The following is a 6699-nucleotide window of genomic DNA, read 5'->3' on the forward strand; positions in this document are numbered from 1 at the left end:
TCATTTTGACATTTGTGATTGATTGATTGATCTTATAATAATTTAGTATTATTAATCTTACTGGACTGGAGCGGAAAAAACTATCTGAATTATTACGAAGACAGTTTTTGACTTGAGTTGTAACAATTTAGTCCCACTTGCACCATCCCACTAACCCGGGGTTAAGCGGTTAAACCGTTAACCTAGTGTCATATTGTACTGGTAAGCATGACAACTCCAGGTTTAACCGGTTAACCCCGGGTTAGTGGAATGGTGCAAGTGGGCCTTAGAGGGTCCACAAGTAGTTCGTGGCACGATATCAGGATAACAAATTAAGAGTGACAATCCAATTTTCTTTTACTGTGACAGGCTGGCAAATATGGCATAACTAAGACATTATTAACAAAACCTGTCTTATTTGTCAAACTCACGGCTTTAAAGTCCTTTGTACGTACTAATCCACTCAATAATTCATCTTCATTACCACGCCACCGTTTATCCCAGCTAGCACAACAGATGCTTGTTAAATGTTCGTAGCACACACAAAACTAATAATTTTAATCCAGACACGGTGTCTGCCTCGAACATTCTGTCCCCATTCATAAACTTAAAGCTACTTTATTATTCTATCTCCATTTTAATGAAAATACGCTCGAAACGCCTGCAGGAATAAGCCTTGGTTAATGAAAGAGATGACGTTTAACACATAAAGGAACGTGATGCAAACTATTTAGCATCGGTCTAAATTTTAATCACAATGTGCTAGATGCGCCGCGCCGCGCCGCGCCGTGCCGCTGAGCCTGATTCGCAGCTCTTATGAGAGTTTTAACAAGATTTGCACGTGATTGTGCTATAAAAGAGAATAATTGCGACAAATGTAGAAATTAGTGCGAGGATGCTTTCACCGCGCTGAGTTTAAGCATTATTAAAGTATACAATTCAACTGTCGGATTAAGCTTAATAAAATGAATGCAGTTAAAATAATTATGCGTTTTATTCATTGAAATGAAACAATAATAAGGATTTGAAGAGAAGGTGTTTTTTAAAGCAAATAATTAATGTACCTATTAGAATGCCTAGAACTGATACCAAATAATATAGTAAATAGGAGGTATTTTGGAACACAAATATGTTCGCATTGCTGCTTTGAAGGAAATGTAATGAATGGCAAGTTTATAAAGCACGGGAGGGTTATTTTTTGTTTGATTTTTCTTTCCAATGTTCACGCACGGTAGTGATTTCCAATAAAATTAACACTAGGTACCAGTTATAGTTATAAATTAAATAACATATTACCGGCAAGTTTTACTCACGACATAAAGGGTTGTCTGAAACTTTGCGGGGTTATAAATCACTTTGAAGGAGTCATCCAAATTTTGATAGAAAGTCTAACTGTCAAGTAAAACAAAGTGCTGTTAGATTGGAAGCAATTTAAGTTAGTTTGAGTAATCTTTAAGTTTGATCGGCAACCAATCAGTTAGTTGTTATGGGGCTGCGTAATACTATGTACTTTTGCTAGGTTAGTAGAGTTAGAATAACTAGTACTTATATTAGAACTATACCTACAGAAGATAATCTAATTACTTATATTTGTTTCAGCCATGAGATAAAAAGGAATGAGATTTTTTAATTAAAAAAAGAACATAAATTAACATTTGTCAATGTCCTGTGGCCCACTATACACTAGGCTATGACAAAACAACATATATGTTGATTTGTATAGCAGACAGCAATGCTGACTTAACAAAGGAAACTGTTTCTGTATGATAGTACTCATTGCTGGCACACTTGTGCTTATTTGGCTTAACTCGGCGATATGTACCTACATATCAGCTTTAAATACCTTTTCAAAATGAACGTACACAACTAGTTACCTACCAATTATCACACAACTAGCTATCAATAGTTGTATTAAATCCAAAAATAGACTTGAAACTTGCTTCTATAGGTACCAGAGACCACAGGCTGTTAACCGAACTGTCTACTAACAAAAGTTCTCAGTTTACACGTACCGTAACCAGAACAGCGCACGTCGCACAGTTCTGCGGGTGCGGGCCGTGCGTCACTAATAAACTCTTCGGGCCAAACTAGGAGACGGCGTCATAAATCCACCATTAATACCTCGCCGCCGGCCACGTTGCTCCAATTTGTTCCAATTCCAAAGTTTGTACAAACTTTGTTCGGAACTTTGCATGATTCCCGTGATTAAATCGATTTTGGATTGCCGGTAAACGGGATTCCGAAACTGCCGATTCGTCGTTAGAATTGAATGGCACCGAAAGTTTGCGGGCGTAAAATTTTAGCTTCCGACTTTATTCTGATTTGGGGAGCTTTTGATGATTGGAGGTTATGAATTTTGTGACCGGAAAATGCATGCCAAAAATGTATGTATTTACTAGAGGAACAATAGCCAACCGATCGTTTTAACTCGGACGAATGATTGAAAGAACTTGTAATCTTCATTAAACTCACTCACAAATTACACAAATTGGAATGAAGTGAGCGTTCACCGAAGCTTTGCAAACATAGCAAACCTACCAGAGCGGTGCTAAAAAATCTGAGCTAAGCGAAGATGCATAACGAAGCTGCGAAGCTGCAAGCTGTTTAGGTAACTAGCTATGATTTGAATATTTATATTTAAATTACCCTCTAGAAAGATCTAACCAAGTAATTATGTATTTAGTAGGTACTGATACGTTTTTAATAATAATATTTTTATATCAGAGAATTGCATCAATATGTTGTAGGTATCCTAACATAACAATGCATTGGCTGATTATGACGCACTTTATTTAAAAAACATCACTGCGAACTTGCTTTTCGTAGACCTACGGGAAAAATAGTTATCGACTACGCTCGTAGCGCGTAGCTCGCGCTGGAAGTGAATGTTTTCACACACACTTTTTACATTTGTTTTTTTTTCATTTACCTTCCTAATTAAGATTAATTTAATAGTAGATACCTATTCACAATTCCAATGAAAGAGGAGTACATTTTCCATCACTTCTTTTGTTAAAAAGTTGAATTTAACTTGTGAATTAAAATCTACTAGAAAGTCCCGCTAATAAAAGATGTGTTCGTTAACTTAGTCTGCCAAGTTTAGGATAAGGTACTATTCAGTCAAGTCTGAACCTTGAAGACACACTTCTGCAGACTTGTATGCTGTTATACTTGCGCATTTAAACGCTATGGATTTTTTAGCAACCAAAATGGCCTTAGCGGCACTTTACGACCTTTTAATAAAAAGATAAGTTTTTTGGAAAACACATAATCGGTTTAGAATGTTTAAAACAATTCTCGAAAAAAAATTTATATATTCAAATGTATTCTTTTAAAAAGTAGGTATTTACTTAATCTAACAACTTTTTAGAAACTTTGTATTCTGATTGTAATAACAATAGATGAATTTGATATGGATATATTATATCCATAAAAAAAAGTTTCTAAAAAGTTGTTAGATTAAGTATGATCTCTCAGTGTTATAGTCGTGGCGTTTTTGATTGAAGTAATGTCAGTTTTGACACTGACATATTTTATCTCAGGGTGTTCTGAGTAGAAATTCCCCTAGCCATGGCTACAGGCTAGGACAACGTCAGTTATATGACGTGATGACTCATTGAACGGGGAATGACGCCAGTGCACCTCGACCGACCGTCACGTATGAAGTGCTCCCTACAATTCACTTATCTGGCTGCCGAGCTGCCTGCGGATCCCAAGTGGGAGCCATAGAACGTGAGACTTCTGCAGAGTATACTCGAATAACGTAGTCCATCTTCAAACAACGGTATATGCGCGGGTAGCGTGTATACAACCAATGACAACACGCTACAAGGGTACAGCTAACTTGAGTTAGAAGGTACAAATTGTTGCGTCTGAAAATTTATCGACAACCGTAAATTTCTAATTTTTGGAAGGTAGATTACTGTCATCGCCGCTATACTGTGCACAGGACGTGAGACTTTTGCACTAACTTTTCCAACCAACTTTATTTGTCCGACCGAATGAAGTTCGAGATGCTTTTGATTTCAAATTTGGAATCGTGGATTTTTTACGGAATAAAAGTCTATGGCAACGTGCCAGTATTTTTGGACATTATTTTAAAGATTATTTCACACACGATTTCGCATAGTCAATCGGTTTTAATTAGTTTTTTACTGGTTTCTATTTTGTTTGGCCTGTTACAGTTTAACTAATACTTACCCATAAAAAAATAAGTTTCTAAGTAGGTAAGTAATTATTCTAAAAGATGGGTATGGGCATGTGCTGTAATTCAAATCAAGAGTGAACAGGCACCAGGTGCCTGTTCACTCTTGATTTGAAATCAGAAGGTCCTTCTGGGCGAGCTCGCTCCATCGTAGGCCACGTCTACGCCTCGGCTAGTCTGTGGCCATGAGTAAACCCATGCATAATAAAAAAAAAAAAAAATTGCTGTAAAGAAACTAAAACGTAATATAAACGTAATATGTAATTTCCTTTCATCGTACATTTGTTACTCAGTTACAATTATCTAACGTTAACAAAAAACAACAAGCGATATAAAACACGTTATAAAACACCATTACTAGAATAAATAGCATTTGCAAGTAAAATCTCATCGTAGCAAAGGCGCATTTCTCGAGCTCATTATTTCTTTTTCCCGAAGGTAAGTTGCTTGCAACATTAGTTTGCTAGCTCCCGTACCAAAAGTGGTCATATTTCCCGACGATAAATTTTAAATGCCCCATTTTACGTGCACTTTCTCTTAGTTTGTTAGATTATGGTAAGAATTTATTGCGCCCGCGACTGTTATAACTTAATGACTGGCGTCTGGTTTTAAAGCATTTGCGGTGATTGCTGACATTGTATCACAATACTGGGATCATTCCAATCGCCTAATAACTGCGAACTGCATCGCAGCCATAATTGTGTTTTTAGTTTTAAGATATATTTTGTATTAATATGTATGCTAGTTTTAAGGTATTTATCTATGGGCCAATAGTTGCCTGAAAATAAATGTTTTCATTTCATTTCATTTCATAACTACTGAGTGAGTCGAAAGTTTAATTTTGTAAGCTAGTGTGTTCTTGGTTTGTGCAAAGGTGTTACAGTCCTTGAGGTCACGTTATATAAGCCTGCCCGAGAATTCGACTCGGCCATACTCGTGCAAGTATTGGTAATTCTGCCAGGAGGAAGAAATGAACATATGAAATTGAGAAAAAATATATAATGAAACTCAAAAAAGAAAAAAACTATGCTGATTGTTGATTGTTTACGCTGTAAAATCCACTGACTCTCCAGCTGCAATGTATGTAATACTCATCATCATTGGCCTGTCACATCAATAAGATGATGGTTTAAACAGCGTCTATATTAAGAGTGCGGCACTTCCGCAAATGACTATTAAGCCCAATGCGAGAGCGGCAGCCGCGACCGCATAGCTGGCAGGAGAATGCCGTGCCCGGTGACGAAGGTGGGAGAGCGGCGCGTTGGTGTCTCAGTTCTCGCCTAGTGTGAAGAAGGCTAAACCACGCTTTATCGTGTGCAACTACCCCTTCACCCAGGGTTTTCCTCCAGTGGTCGCGATCTTCAGCCTCCCTTTCCCAGTTGGTGGGAACGATCCGGAAGGACAACATGTCTCGCTTTGCGCTATCCTTAAAACGAAGCATTGGTCGCCCAACCGGCCAACAATACTACGATATATGATAGTGATGTTATTTTTTTAGTTTTAGAAAATACACTGAAATACAATAGGTACAACAAGTAGATATTTAAATTATTAGAAATACATTAATTCCCTTATTTACATGTTTTATCGACGTTCTATTTGTAAACAAAATTAAGATCTCAATAAATTGATTTAAGCTTAAACGAAATAAGTAGGTTTCTCGATATGGTATGAAAATAGGACATTCAAGAATTTTTACATTATCTAACTTACCTGTGATAACGTACGTGTAATAGTAAATAATAATACAGAACGTCATTTATTTACAGTCGAATTCGTCTAGAACTTTAGACAAAGGCTCTGTACGGATATGATGGTCGTATTTGTCTACGTGACAGCGTGATAAAACGGTGTCCGTCTCTTTCTATCCCGCAGAGTTAAAAAGTGACAGTTGTTTTATCACGTGGATAAATGTGGATAAAGCGATCCATAATAGGCTTGCTGATCTAAGTAACTCCATAAATACAAAATCAAATAAGTCGCTCGAAGTACGCAAATTAGCGAAATAATCCATCATCCAGTATTCATGATGTCTATTTGAAAAGCGCGTGAGCCTAACATATGTTTACGATGCCCACTTATCGTAAATTCACGTTATAACGACTATAAAACGTGTTTAAATTTTATGACAAACCAGTAAAAACACTTTAAAAACGCTGCGAAAGAGGCGGTTGATCAAACAGTTTTGAATATTTTATAGAACATTTTAATGTTAAAATATTTATGAATATTTTTAGTGGCAGTTTGTTTGTAGTACTGTAAAATTAAAAGCGTATTTTTATTTTATTTTAGCGTACGCTCTGTAGCTGACGCTAACATGACATATAGGTACATAAAAGAATTATAGTTTTTATTTAAAGAAAAAACGTGACAATGCGATAGCGTTAGACGCTTTAAAAATACGAAGGTAAAAAGTAATTCTAGCTAAGTAGGTACATATATTATAATTTCAACTGTTAGAAAGAGCTAACAAACAGACAATTGTGACAGACTTTATGAGTATTTGCTAAAATATA

Source organism: Cydia fagiglandana, chromosome 5 (genome assembly GCF_963556715.1).
Source record: "Cydia fagiglandana chromosome 5, ilCydFagi1.1, whole genome shotgun sequence".
Lineage (NCBI taxonomy): Eukaryota > Metazoa > Arthropoda > Insecta > Lepidoptera > Tortricidae > Cydia > Cydia fagiglandana.